A 15,784-nucleotide genomic window follows, 5' to 3' on the forward strand; every position below is an offset into this window, starting at 1 on the left:
AGTAATTTGTATGTAAAGCTTCAACTTCACGCTGTATCCCGCACACAGCAAGGCACAGCAAGGTAGGCATAGGGAACCTAGTGTTAAGACACTCCGTTCTCCACTTTCTGCCGAATTCTTGAGGCATTGCGTGTTGAGTGGCAGAACTCAACACCGCTTTGCCTCGACACCAGAGCGAAGGAATGGAAATATAAATGTAATGTAAATAAATATTTCACTTCCTCGAGTGGGGATCGAACCCACACCCCACAACTTGACGAACTTGATCAAGCACATTACAAATGAGTTTTAAATATGACATAATAATATACAGAAATAAAAAGAAACAACCGAAAAGCAGTTTAAAAACTGTCTCAAAAATAATGTGACGTCTCGTATTCCACTCGTGTGTATTGCGGGACGATAATATCTTTTAATATATAGGTACTTGCAATAAAAAAAAACGTTCAAAAGAGGATTAAAAGTACAGAATCCACAGAATAATTCCGACTCGAATACTTTGAAACTTATAAACTGGGTATAAAACATAAATTAAACAACTTTTCCCAGTGATATATTATTTTTTAAACAATGTAGAGAGTTGATGGAGTTTAGTGTAATTTATAGTCGGCCGCTTTTTCCGGCTGCTTTGTATTGTGATATGAAATAAAAATTCATTTTGAGAGAGACAATAACATTTTTATGAACACTTCTATATTCTCATATAAATCAGCTTCACACTGTATTCCGCAAACAGTGTTGAGACATTCCATTCTCCACTTTCCGCCGAATTTCTAGAGACATTCCTTGTTGAATAGCCGAACTCAGCGCCGGTCTCATACCTTCGTGTCAGAGCGAAGAAATTAAAATATTAATAAATAATAATTCATTATCCTTAGTGTGGATTGAACCCACGACCGTCGCGTTAAAGTCACACCCCTCTACCACAAAGGCCTCGATATTCTCATCTATATATATAAAATCGAAAGGTCACTCACTCATCACGAAATCTCAGAAACTACATGTGCTAGGAATGTCAAATTTTGCATAGGAGTTACTTACAGGACGTAGGTGCTCGCTAAGACAGACGGGAATTTGCAATATTCGATTTCTAAGGGGCTGTTTTTGGGGTCGTAAGTTTGTATGAAACTTCGTTACTACAAATGCTAGGAGTCTCAAATTTTGCATAGACGTCACTAGGACGTAGTCATGGAGACAGAAATTAATAATAACATAGTTCACGCGGGTGTAACCGCGAGCGGGCCGCTAGTACATTATATATAGATATGTCGGATGTGCAATAACAAAAGATGGCTATTGTGATGAAAATTATGTACATTTCTAACTTGTTCAGCTGAATTGACTATTGTTTTTTTATTTTATTTATTTTTTCACATGTTTTGTACATTATACTGAAAAAACTAAATAAAAAAAAATATAAATTTTCATTTTCGGCATTAGAATATATTAAGAAATAACTCTTAGGAATTAAATACCTAAGGTACCTAATGTCAATTTATAAGCCTAGCTTAAATAACAGATAAAAACAAAATTAAAATTAAAACCAATTACTTTGAAAAGCTAAAAAAAATCTTTACTATTTAGTTAAACTAGCGTCTTTACTATTTAGTTAAAATATAAGAGAAAAAGAAAATAAATAATTTATTTAAAAATATAATCTATTTCATACTACAGAAGCTAAATCACGAGTGAAGAATCATTTAGCTCCCATTAAAAACAATTATGTTCTCCACAGCTAAACACACGTTTTACCCATATATGTAGGTATACTATTTTGCACTTCAAACATAGTATGGTTATATTTATTATATTTTTCATTGTTTTTTTATCAGCTTTACGTTTTATGCTGCAGTGTTAAGGCACTCCGTTCTCCACTTTCCGCCGAATTTTTCTAGGCATTGCGGGTTGAGTGACGAAACGCCACGCTTTTACCTCGGCACTAAAGCCAAAAAATGAAAATATTAAATATTTCATCCTCGAATAGGAATCAAATCCACAACCTGTCGTGATTACAGGACTGGCCTCAATTTTAACAGTTAAAAAGTGAAAATAACGATAGGAAGTCAAATAGGAAAGTATTTATATAATTACATCAGTATAAGAACAACTCGTATTTTCTTTGTCCTATTATGTAATTGGGAACGGAGTTTCTTAACACTAGGTTCCCTCTACTTAAAAGCGGGATACAGCGGGAAGCTGATTTTTTTTCGAATATGTAGTAGTTTATATGAAAATAAAAATATTGTGAACGCCAACAAAATTCAATTAATATAGCACAACTGACAAATGGTGAGTTTTAATTAAAGGCGGCAGCACCACGACGACCACGGTTGCGGAATGATTTATATATACATGACAAGGGTCCCACAATTGAACTCGAAAAATGAGAATTTTTTACTGCAATTTACATTGAAAATTGTTTTTCATTTCTATAACAGAACGAAATATATTGTTTGTAGATAGAGTTTCGTTGTCCACCTTTCAGAGGCAGAACCCTAAAAGATTTTTTGATCAGCTTCACGCTGTATCCCGCAACAGCACGGAAGGCAGAGGGAACCTAGTGTTAAGATACTCCGGTCCCTATTTTCCACCGAATTCTGGGGGCACTGCGTGTTGAAGGGTGGAACACAACGCAGCGTTTTGCCTCGACACCAGAATCAAGAAATGGAAATATAAATTAAAATAAATATTTCATTTCTTCGAGTGGGGATGGAACCCATAACCAGATTTGTCTACAGTGACACCGGTGCGCCATTACTGGTCTCAATATTATGTTAAATATGCAAAGTAGCGCAAGTTAGAGCATATGCAAATAAAGACATATGTCCTCGAACTCGCAGGTGCCATTCAGACATATGCATAGTTCGAGAGGATTGTAATCCAAAATAATCTTAGTTTAATTCTGGGATAGATAGCATGAGGTGCTCTCAGAAACATATAAAGTAAAGTCGACCCAATTTAGTTCTAATATTTAAAATTAATATGAGAGACAGCTCCAAAATCTATCCCAGTTATATTTCCCAGAGGAGGATATAGTGTCAAAACACTAAGTTCTTCTCGGTTGAATTCCCAACATTGCCTCTAGAATGGTACGACTTAACGGCGACGCCCCATATCTTAGCAGAGCGAAGAATTAAAAGTTAAAGAAAATCCTCAAATCCGAATCGAACCCATAAACTCGTGTATACATTAACAGAATTTCGTTATAGAAATTTCATCTGAAACTAGAAATCTAATTTTATCATGTTATAGGGACATTATTATATTTTTAATCGCCAATGCAAAAAGAGAGGTGTTGTATGTGTCATGTTTGTGTGTCTGTCCGTAGCACCGTAGCTCCTGACTTAATGAACCGATTTGAGTCCAATTTTTTCTTAATTAAAAACGTTGTTCACCATGGTGGCTCTAAAATTTTATTAGTAGTTTAGGAGCTACCAGCACTTTGCCAAACTGAGATAGTGATATATTTGGTCGGGGTTCTTTTTAATTTAAAATTTTGCTACTATGTTATAACTATGGCAACTTAACTGCAGCAATTGCTTGCGCCAAATCAAAATGATTGTTTCCGCATCGTTATAAGTATCGAAAGAATAATCGATTACGGTAACAAACTTTGAAAACTTAACTAGGTATGAAAGTTATTGAAATTATTATGAAAAATGCTAAAATTGGTGTTTATACTGATTACTTGTATAAAAACTAAGTTTATTTTAAAATAACAGTTCACTTCATTTTAAAATAACAATTGAGGTCGTCGTGGCCCACGGGAAGAAGAGTGCAACTGTAACGCGACGGTTATAAGTTCAATCCCCATTCGAGGAATTAAATTTTGAAAATGTGAAAATTAATAAATGTTTCATGAATAGAAAATCTTTGGCCAGCTTATTCGAACATAATTAGCGAATCCACAACCAGTGACGTTTACAGGCACACTTCCTACTGTACCACGACTGGCCTCAATATATATACCTTCACATATATATAAGATATAACACATATATATGCTAAGTGATAGCTATGTTGAAACAACAACAAACGTGCGTGTTTTTGAATATTTCACGTATATTTACACTGACAGCGTTACAAACAAGGGAGCTCCACAAACTATGAACTTTAATATTTATTAAGGAACCTCCTGCTACGAAGAAATACGCTTTCAACTGTTACAATAAAATTTCAAACGTTAGTGCAAATATAAGTTTAATATGGTGCGACGTGAAAATTCATTCTTTTGAGTTTTTGACGTATATCAAATTTATATAAGTAGATAAATAATCCATACCTATATTATAAATTCGAATGTAACTCTGTCTGTCTGTCTGTCTGTCTTTTACGCAATCAGGGCCAAACCGCTAATTTAATTATAATAAAATACTCATATAGAGATACTTGAGGGTCTCGGGATGAACATATGATACTTTTTTTCTCATATTTGTAATATTTCCGATATATACCAATATATTAAAATATTTATTAATTTGACATGCAATTTATTCCGCCATATTATTAAAAACCGTCGCTATACGACCGTTGCTAAGCAACCATTTGCAATGTTTGTTTTTAGAAAACTTCACCCAAAATGAGCTTGCTTAACGCATCTCTCTATTGAAAACTGAAAATAATTAAATAAATTAAATAATAAATAATAAATTAAAAAATAAATTAAATATATTTAATAAATATTCGTATAGTTCAAGCGGGCGTAGCCGCGTTAGGGTCCACTAGTATAATATATTTCATATATTTTATTCATAAAAATTGTTTATATGTAATTTCCAGAAATATTGAACGTAATTGGTTAATAATTTTCAATATTTACATATTTTAAGCATTTTACAACGTTGGGTTGGTCTTTTAACTAAACTTTTACGTGTAAGAAATAAAAGTGCAAATTTAAATTTATCAGCTTTAAATTAAGAAAATTTTATGAATATTTTTTTTTAATTAAATCGCTTTATCATAAAAATACAAATATATCTTAGATATAAAATACATAATATATTCAATTCGTTCGCATTCAAAGATGTACAAAGAAAAAAATCAGTTCTGTCTCTTTGTAAGAGAATTAAAATCTTTCCTTTGAAGACACTGGAGGCTCCGGACGTCTTTGTGGAGATATGGCGCACTAGACAATGGACACGATGTTAGAATGAAGGTAGTCTATGTAAATGTCCAACAACGTATAAATTATTCAAAATAGAGCTAAATTTATATATCTACATATACAGATGCAAATAACAAGAAAGAGAAGAGAGAAAAATGAGAAGAAACTCTATGAATTCTCGTTGCATTGCCTGGAACTTACAACCAAAGTGGTTTAAGGAGTAATTTAAAGATAAACGTGCATTAACTCACCTTCACAGTCTATGTTAGTTCTTTAGATTCGAGAAAATTTTAAATATGAAAAACATTTTATTAGCATTTCAAGATAATTTTTGAAATGATATAATTATGTATAAATATAAATAGGCCGAGATCTTTTAAGAAAACTATAGAGTGATTTCTCTATAGTTCTTTTGGCAACTCTTAGATGCTGGTATTTTTGGGGAGAGGAACTCTAGTGTTAAGACACTCCGCCCCCTATTTTCCTCCGAATTACATATGTAGATTTAAACTCATTCCCTAAAAAACATATAAAATAAAGGAAAAATGAAATATCATATAGAATTTTCTTAATAAGTTACCATGTAAAATTTAACCCTAAAATACATTAGATTTACCCGTACAAGACGTATAAATGAGTAACACCGTACTTAGTAATTACATTAACGTATGCGTTTTCGCAGTCGAACTTCCTCCTCACAAGTTCGTAGAAACTTGGAATACAATCAAAGTACGTTAATTACTCAGGGAATTCTCGAATTATCGGTGAAATTAAATGACCTATTTTCAATTAAATTGAAATTTATTAAATTTTTATATCAACATTATGTCTGAAGACAAATCCGTTGTCTGTCTGTCAGCATCACCATGTATCTCAAGATAGCGTGGTATTGTTAAGATGTTATTAATAGGAAATATCCAAGTCTATATATAGGCCCTAACAGCACAAAAAAAAATAAGTTTCTAAGTCAACGGAATCAAAAGATACGAGTGAAAATGGAAATATTAAATATTTAATTTCCTAGAACGAGAATCGAACCCACAACCTGTCGCAGTTACAGTCATGTTTTATACCTCTGTTTGGCTTCAAATAAAATATTTTATATTCTGGCAATATTAAAATTGTAAAAAAATATTTTTAAAAACGTCATATCAACACTTTTGGTAGAATAAAATATATACAAGTAAGCACCCATCTTTGTATTCACAACAGTCAATGCTAAAACAAAATTTATGTGAACCCCGCAAATTCCTCTTTGGTAGTTCGTTCGGTCCTTTCTCACATGCAAAGCTAGCAATATGTTAAAGAAATATAAAAATACATTTAATACAAAACAGAATATTCTAAGTACATTGTTATAAAAATAATTCCCTATTGATTCCTGTTGAATATAAAATATTTATTCAATGCTTTTATAGTGCAGTAGATTGGTACTTCAAAAATAATGATAGCAACTTTAGAACAGTAAGATATAAAAGATATAAAATTATTTCAAATATGATATTACCTATATTTTTTTATTTCAGCGTCACGCTGTATCCTGTTCGTAGCAGAGTAGGCAGAGGGCGCCTAGAGTTAAGACACTCTGCTCTCAATTTTCCGCAAAATTCTGGAGGCATTGCGTCTTGGGTGGCGGATCTCAACGCCGCGTTCTGCCTTGACACCAGAGCGAAGAAATAAAAATATGAAATATTTAATTATTCTATTTCTTGAGAGGGAATCGAACACACTACCTGTCGCGTTTACAATCACACATGGCCTGGAATTATGATAATAACAATCGATGACAATTTTACTAGCATTTATTTTGATTTTATGATATCGTTTTCTCCCCGTGTCTCCCTTTTCCAAGAAACTTTCTATCAGAGAATCAAAGCTATGTTATGTACACTAAACTATTGTTTCAAGTAACAAAAATATATTGTTTTAAATTTTATAAAATAGAAAATAAACCAATTTATATGTGAAATAAATAAATAAATGTCCTGCCCTGAATCCGACGTGACAAATGAAAGAAAGAGAGCTCGTAGTGACGAATTACATCTCTCTCCTTCTATCTATACTGAGAACATAAATACTTAGTAAAAAATAACTGTTTTTCTTATCGAACAAAAAAATATATATTAATAATTTTGAATGTAAGCTTTTCCATAGAAAATTTACCACAAATAAAATAAAAATAATTTTTTCCACAAAAGTTATTATGTATGAATGAAAAATATCTATTTACCTATTAACAGTATCAATTTGACAAATATTAAGAAACATTAAAATTATCTAAAAAATATATAAATTACACTGGCATATCATTCCATATATATTATATTTATAAGTCTAAGCAATCTTTTTTCCATACTAAAGTCCATCAAAAATCACAAACAACACCTCGATACAAACGCTATCAAATATTATGATAAATGGCTTAAGTAAAATTAAATTTCCCCTCGGAAATAACGAAAGTTGGCAAAGTAGAGACTAAATACGTATAACATTTTATAAATTTCTCTATAAATATTTGGTCCACACCCAAAAACTGTTGCGGAAAGCTCCATATCAACAATACTCTAAAGAGAGATGGGCTATGGCTATAAATACCATACTATTTACTACTATAGTCGTAAAATAAAATAAATTTTATTGTTAAACTTTGAGAAGCACAGCTTTTGGTGTTTATGTTTATAATTTGTTTTGATAATAATATAATTATTAAAATGATGATGGTATGATATTTTTAAAATAAATATATGTAAATAGCAGTTAACTATATCTAAGAAAAACAATAACTATCATTTCGTCGCCAAATAAATGTAAAGCTTTGTAATTGCAGTACAAAAACAAACACAAAATTGATCGAATTATATGAAATACATATATTAAAACGTCCCTAGAGAACTAAAGTTAGAGCCCTTCGGGTATTACTTATTTAAAACTACGAAATCCTTGAATATTCACCGCAAATTATATGGGTACACCCACATTCCGAAATGCTAAAGCATTTACCTTTCTCTACTGTAACGTTAATTATTCTAATGGTATTTGGGTGGTAGTTGCTTATTGTAGTGATATTCAAATGAATGACGGCCAAAACGCAGGAGGAGGAGGATCGCCATCCTTCAGACATTTTATATAACATCCACCGTTTGGGCGAACACATCCACACCAAAAACAATCTAGTGTCCTCCGATTACGTAAACCCGTCGAGAATTTTATAAATATTCCGTCTAACGTGGGAAACACGATCGATAGGGGAATTTCAAAAACATTTTTGGGGAATTCCCCTCAAAAACAAAAAATAAAAAAAAACCAAAACCTAAATTAACCTAAAAGGTACTTACGTAGCGATTTACAGTATGAAGACCGGTCACCTTAGGCAATCCATTGAAGAGCGACGTGACACGCGTGAAGGGTTGGAGCGCGCGCTTGCCTCCGACCGCGGCCGTTCAGCTACTGGGTGCCGTCTCCTGGCATGGGCACGTGTTCAGATCGATGCGCGAGCGCGAGCGCGGACATTCATGAGGAAACAGCTGACGGGCGAGCGTGTAAACATGAATCGGCCCGCCCCGCACTTGCGCCCAGTAGGCACGCTATGTGCTGCAGTCTAACCACCTGTCTGATTATTTGGCTTATTAAAATATTATGATGTTTTGTGGTTTTTTTTTTTTGGTTACGGTGGAAGGTGGGGGTTTTGAGTCAAGATATGTATGTATGTGTCGTTTTGTATTGTCATATTTGGAGTTTTGGTTATTGTTGGTAGTATTCATTAATGAATATTTTTTAAATGTAATAATGGACAAAATATAGACGAAAATGAAAGCTCTAGAGGAATTCGTGTGAAATATTATAAAGAAATTATAACTGGATTAAACCACTAGATTTCTCTATTTTAAATCCAAATAAAATACAATAAAAGAGCCATTGATCTTTCTATTTTCTATTATAATAACACATATAGAATAAAAAAAAATTGATTAAATTACAGTATTCCATATTCATAAATACGTTCATTATAACATTAAAAAATTTTAAAAAAACACAAAAGCTCGCACCATTATCTTCCGAATGCGTCACCCATTTAAGGAGTGGGCGTAGCTCCTTCACGCGCGTGCGTGGTTCAGAGAGTAGCCAAGTTCATACAAGCGAACCTTGTGCTGTACAGGTGTCGCCTGCTGAGATCATTACAATGTTAGGGTAAATATTTATACTGCTAAGAAGCTGTATCTGATAGTTCTCTTTAAGGCACTTGCAATCCCCACTTTCTGCCAAGTTCTGGAGGCTTTGCTACTAAAATTTCGTTACTAAAGCAAGGAAATGAAAATGTAATATTATTACATAGACGAAATAATAAAAAAAAAAACAAAAAAAATTGTATACAAAACTCATAATATGAGTTCTCTATTTTTTATTTAAATTCTTACAAACGTAATGTAAACTATAATTTCATATACTTATTAAAAATTAAAAACAATAATTTAAATTGAATAATAACTAAGCTTTGTGTTATTTAAATGTTAGACAATTTTACTTAAAGAAATGACTGGAAGCTCTTAAGTCTTTATGTTTTTAGATAAAATCAGGGACGGGTCGCTTTTACTCTGTCATTTTTATGATATAGATCGAAGAGGCGAATAATCAAATTTCGACTTAGTTTTTATCTGAGATGTGTTTATATTTATTCTCAGTACATTGTATACAATTCAAAATAAAACTAAATCTTTTTTTCGGTTTCACAATGTATTCCTCACATAGCAGAGAAGGCAGAGGGAACCTGGGTACCTAGTGCTAAGACGTTACGTTCCCTTCTTTCCGCCGAATTTTAAAGCCATTTTGGTTGAGTAGCAGAGCTCAACGAAGCGCTTTGTTTTCTTACCAGAGTGAAGAATTGAGGATCAAAATTAATTTCCTGGAGTGGGAATCGAACCCATATCCATTGCAAATAAAGCCACATGTTACACCGCTCCTAAGGTTAGTTTAGGTCATTTTACTTAATCATTATCAAAACAATTCATTAAATTCAATACAATTTTTATTAATTATTATTTACTCTAACAATAAAATACAATTACTATATAATAAAATGCATTATTAATACAAATACTAAATAAAATACCATTTTTATTAATTATTATTTACTCTAAACCTCAACGATGCTTTAAATTAAAATATTAAAATATATAAGAACGTATATGGCGTAAAAACCATATAATAATCTACCATTGTTATTAGTTGATAACAATACATCAAAGTAGCGGAACAATATATGCACTTTGTATAATTGAAACATTCTCATATGGCTTTTTTTTTTTTTTTAAATTATACATATATATTTTCTGGATAATTGCCAAGTATATAAGGTACTCGAGGTTGAATGCGTTGACTGGTTGCTTTAAAAGGTTTTTCCGTTATTATAATATATATATAGATAAAATAAAATATTTAGAGAATCTCATTATTGTTGATTCGTGTTTTTAGAATTCCGTACCTCAAAAAGGAATAACAGAACGAAAGATAGGATCACTCTGTTTTTAAATCCTAAACGATAATAGTCTTATAAGGGGGGCAAAATTTGGTATTCAAGTCTTAATTTCTGAAAAAGCTCGCCTGCAATTTTTGTTCGGAACCCTCGGTGGGCGAGCCCGACTCGTGCTTGTTTGGTTTTTAAAGACACAATTTCACCATTATAATTAGCCTAACGAGTAGATATAAAAAATATTTATTTTATTGTTTGCAAATTGTAATAGTTTAAAATAATATATTTCAAGTTAATTTATAAGTGGCTTATAAATTAACTTGAAATAAACTAAGAATGTGCATAATCTCTATAAATGAAAATAACACTCACGCCAGTCGTGGCAGGGGCACACTTGTATGACTGTAAACACGACTGGTTCTGGGTTATATTTTTATATCTTCGCTCTGGTGTCGAGGTAAAGCGCGGCGTTGAGTTCCGCCACTCAACACGCAAGCAGAAGGTGGAGAACAGAGTGTCTTAACACTAGGTTTCTCTCTGCCTGTATGCGGGATACAGCGTCAAGCTGATTTAATATTTTAATTTTTACATTTAAACCCTATAAAAAAGAAGCTTTTATATTCTTTTAATACCTTTCCCAACGAGAAATAAAAACGAGACCATCTACTGCTTTACGAGAATTCCTTTTTAACAACGCTACTTTATTTCACATACTTTAAACAACGCTAATTAAATAAATTTAACAGTATAAAAATGCGAAGCTAAATACTGAAGGGTAACTTCTTAGTTAAATTTATATAATGAAAGTTATTTTGTTTTCGGAAATGTATTCTTTTTTAAGTTTTACAAGAAGATATTATTCTATACTCATCGCTAAATCTTTTTTTTTTCAACTTTACGCTGTATCCTGCACACAGCAGAATAAGGTGAAGGAACCTAATGTTAAGACACTCCGTTCCCCACTTTTCACCAAATTCAATTTGCCTCGACACCAGAACGTAGACATGAAAACATAACTTAACATAACATAGCTTCACGCTTTATCCCTAGCGGGATAGTTAGGGATAACGGAGCGCCAAACGCTACGGTCTCTATACACCTCTTTCGCCTCGTTCATTGTCATCATACTTGCCCTCCAGGTGGTCCTCATGCTATTTACGTGACCTTCCTCCAGTACTTTGGTACTGTGTTTTCGAAGGTCAACCGAGGTCTCCCTCTATCTCTCTTACCGCTCACTTTTCCATCACAAAAATTTAATTTGTTATTATTTTATCACTCATTCGTTCGATGTGCCCAAATCAGCTGAGCACCTTCTTCTTCCTCATCCTGACATCCTCGCTAATACCTGTCATTCCGGGTATCTCTTCATTGCGGATTCGATCAATTAAGCTGACTTATGTAAACAAAAAATTTGAAATGGAATTGAAAGTTCATGAATTCTTCGTTTACTGTACATCCAGGCAGGCTTTTCACGTAAGAAGATAGCAAGTACAACGTCTACTGAATATTGCTGCTTATTGCTAAACGAAAATGCTGTCTTAACATTAGGTTCCCAACTTCCCTCTACCTACCCTGCTGTGTGCAAAAAAAATATTAAAAATGTAATTACGACTTTTTAATGTTTTTAACTTATAATTAATGGTTATTATACTAAGCGACTATAAATTCTAACACCATCTGGATAAAGTCAGCGGAAGAGACTTCATGTTAAAAAGTAATATGTAAAATATGCTAATGACTTACATGTATAATAGCCGGTCGATAACGGACTGAGTTCACACCTTACGTGCACTGAAACACATTAACAGAGCTATTTACATAACTGTTATGCTAATTTTTACCAGATTTTTTTATACCTTCCCTTTGCAACCCTCGTATGTAGGGTAGAAAGAGGGAACCTGTTGTAATACAGTTCCCCTTCCAACTCGAAACATTGCATGTTAAGTGGCGTAAATCTTGATGCTCGATCGGGGCAATGAAAATATTTTGGTGGGAATTGAACCCATAAGCATCTCTGTACTTTTGATACTATTTAACGCACTTACAACAACACAAATAAGTAAATCTACATACGCTCGTTTTCCTATTCCTACAACGAGTAAATTTGGTACTCATCAGTAGACTCGTTCTCTACAATTCATTTCAGCTGTAGAGCCAAAAACTACTGAACGAATTTAGATGAAACTTTACAATAATATAGCTTATTTTTTTCTGGTTCACGTTGAATACCGCATATAGCGGAGTGGGCAGAACCTAGTGACCTAAGACAACCAACGAAAACACTTCATTACCATTAAGACACTTCCATTACCCACTTTCCCCCGAATCCCAAATTAAATATATCGATAATAAGAAACGCTAGCAAACAAACATCACTAAATCATTCTCATATCTCACGAGCTACCTTGACATACACAACTACCATATAATAAATATTTCTTAAATAACAAATAACTAACGAGACGGCTTCGTATCCTAGTTAGGGGAGGAGGAGGAGCTAAGGATTGTTTTTCCTGTAATTTATAGCCCTGCCTTGACCCACTTGCTGTATCTGCATTCCCGACTTAGGTCGATAAGTTGCATGTGACCCGAATCAACTTATCCTTCAAAATAGGAGTTAAGAAGATTATTTTTTGTTAAGACTATTATATTAATATGATTATATTGTATGTAATATGTTATATTTCATAGTAAATACATGTTTGCGGTATAATAATAGGGTACTACATCAGGGTAGGCCAGTGTTAAGACACTCCGTTCTTCACATTCAGGTGAGTTTTCGAGTAATTGCTCGTTTTTGAGTTGATACTAGTGCGAAGAATTGAATATATTAATAAAATATCCCTGCGAGGCTTCGCCCGCTTGTACTACACAATGTTTCGTTTTCTCATCTCAATTACTTTCCTGATCTAATAACATCATTTTAAACACAATATCTATACATAGCCGTATCTGGACACTAGGTTCCGTCTGTGGACCCTGCTGTGGGATACTGATTTTTTATTATGATAGCCATAAGTTCTAGCCAATTTAATAAAACACTTTTTATTTTGACTTATATTTTTTAATTTGTGAACCAATTGAAAAAAAATAACCACAGAATGTTAAGAGTGCTTAATTTTTCATTATTCTATAATGAAAACTTCATTTTTCAACGCGAAAGAAGCCAAATTTTTCCTGATTTATTATACTGCTTTTCTACCATTTATATTAAATGAAACGACGAGATCAACTTCAAAAAAAAACATTTTAGTAGCTTCATATAATATTTATATAAACAGTATAATATCCAAGCTATACCCTAGCATCATAATAACTAACTGCGGTCGTTTCGGACTCTAGTCCTCCATCCATGGCACCCATTTTATACGAACGAGTACTTCCATATAATATGACAACAATTTCATTTATATTACATATATAATTGAATCGAAATACACTCCAGCTGGAGATCCGCCAAACGCAACAGTTGTTACCACAATGCACTATGGAGTATAAGCCTGGAATATACCTAAGCCTGCATTTGGCATTCTTTGGCAGAGCTTCTAAATCTTTATTGCTTGTATATGCTTCACTGGTTTGGAGAATTTGCTAATATGTTCGGATTTTGTCGATTGTGGTATAGATTTTTAACTGATGTAAAAAAAGGAGGTTTCATTTGTATTTTGTATGTATGTCTGTTCGTGATTATCTCGCGTTTGGGTGAAGCGATTTTGGTGTTATCGGAAAAGTGTTTGTTACACTTAGGAGAGGATTTTGGGTAATTTGAATTCGAAAAAAGCGGTTCTCGGTTTTTAATCAAATTATTGTAAAATTTGTTATGAATAGATTATATGTACTACATTCCTTTTCAAAGGATTTTCATTTATTATTATAGATATATTATGTGAAACGCAGATGTTCTCGTAAGATAGATCTAGTAAGTCGAAATTAAGTGCCAAGGAAGTTTTTCCGTTGCTTGCCGCTACGACGACGACCAAACAATTATATTAATGAATTTTTTCAGCTTCACGTTATAGGCAGAGGGAACCTAGTGTTAAGACACTTCGTTAACCACTTTCTGCTGAAGTTTTTTTTAGGGATGGTTTGTTGGATAACGGACCTTTTTCTTGTTACCAAAGCGAAGAAATAAAAATACTAATATATAATAATTTATTCCCCTCAGTAGAATCGAACCCACAGCCGTTGCGTTTATAGTTATAAGCTTGTGCCAAAAGAAAGTGCTGCGAAAAGACGTTGAAATCTGAACGAAATCTTCCTTTTCTCACCTTTCTTCATTTAATTTTAAGACAATCACAGTCCGCTTCCCACTTTCCGCCTAATTTTTGAGGAATTACGTGGTAAATGGCAGAATTCAACGCCGTGATTTTAGATGGAGATAATGAAAATAATTTAAATACGTATCGTTCGTTCCACTGAGTGAGGATCGAACATGCAACCATCATATTTACAATCAAACACTGTCCCACTGCACTACGAGGGCCTCAAATATTTTGTTTTCTGGTTCCACGCTGTTTCCCAACACGCTGCAAGGAGGAACAAGAACAAGAAGGAACATTCTTCCAAGAATTCAGATACTTTCGTTTCCCACTTTTCTTTCATTTTTCACCGTATTCTGAGGCATTGAGTGTTGAGTGGAGGAACTCAAAGCCATGTTGGCCTGGCTTACCAAAGCAAAGAAATGAAGATATTAAATATTTCATTTCCCCAGGTGGGAATCGAACCCACCTACGCGTTTGTATCTTAATGTCATTTCATTTCTATAGTACAGCTACGCCATCTACCGGCTAGTTAAGAACTATAATGTAGAGTGACTTCATTAAATGGTTATTCTTTTATTATTTTCTGTATAATGTCTGTTTTAGTTTAATTAGCATATTTTAATTCCACAATTTTGAATTTATACTTAAAAGTACCCAATAATAAAATAATAATATATCAGTATTTGACTTCTCGACTACTAGAAACCGTCGTCGTAACCACGGTTGTGGGTTCGTTTCATACTTGTAATGAAACATTTCGTCATTTTCCCAGCAAGACAAAGCGCGGCGTTGAATTCTGTCACTCAACACGCAAATGTCTTAAAACTAGGCTCTCCTTGACTGCCGTACTATATACAGTATACAAAAGTTAAAGAGGACTACCTCTTGAAACATTTTTAATCGTATGATTAATTTTATAGGACTAAAAAAGGTTCCAAATAAAAAACAAAG

At 33.1% G+C, this 15,784-nt stretch overlaps 1 long non-coding RNA gene across 1 annotated transcript in view; it reads right to left on the reverse strand.

Annotated features, from left to right (window-relative positions):
* LOC146531560 (uncharacterized) overlaps positions 1-8,606 on the reverse strand; it is a 63,971-nt gene extending 55,365 nt beyond the window's left edge. Inside the window, exon 1 of the long non-coding RNA XR_014878798.1 lies at positions 8,440-8,606. This is a non-coding gene — a long non-coding RNA (uncharacterized LOC146531560). The remainder of the gene's footprint in view (positions 1-8,439) is intronic.
* Positions 8,607-15,784: the final 7,178 nt, after the last annotated feature.

This window comes from Heliconius melpomene, chromosome 15, assembly GCF_056956725.1.
Source record: "Heliconius melpomene rosina isolate 202511_hmr_F chromosome 15, ASM5695672v1, whole genome shotgun sequence".
NCBI lineage: Eukaryota > Metazoa > Arthropoda > Insecta > Lepidoptera > Nymphalidae > Heliconius > Heliconius melpomene.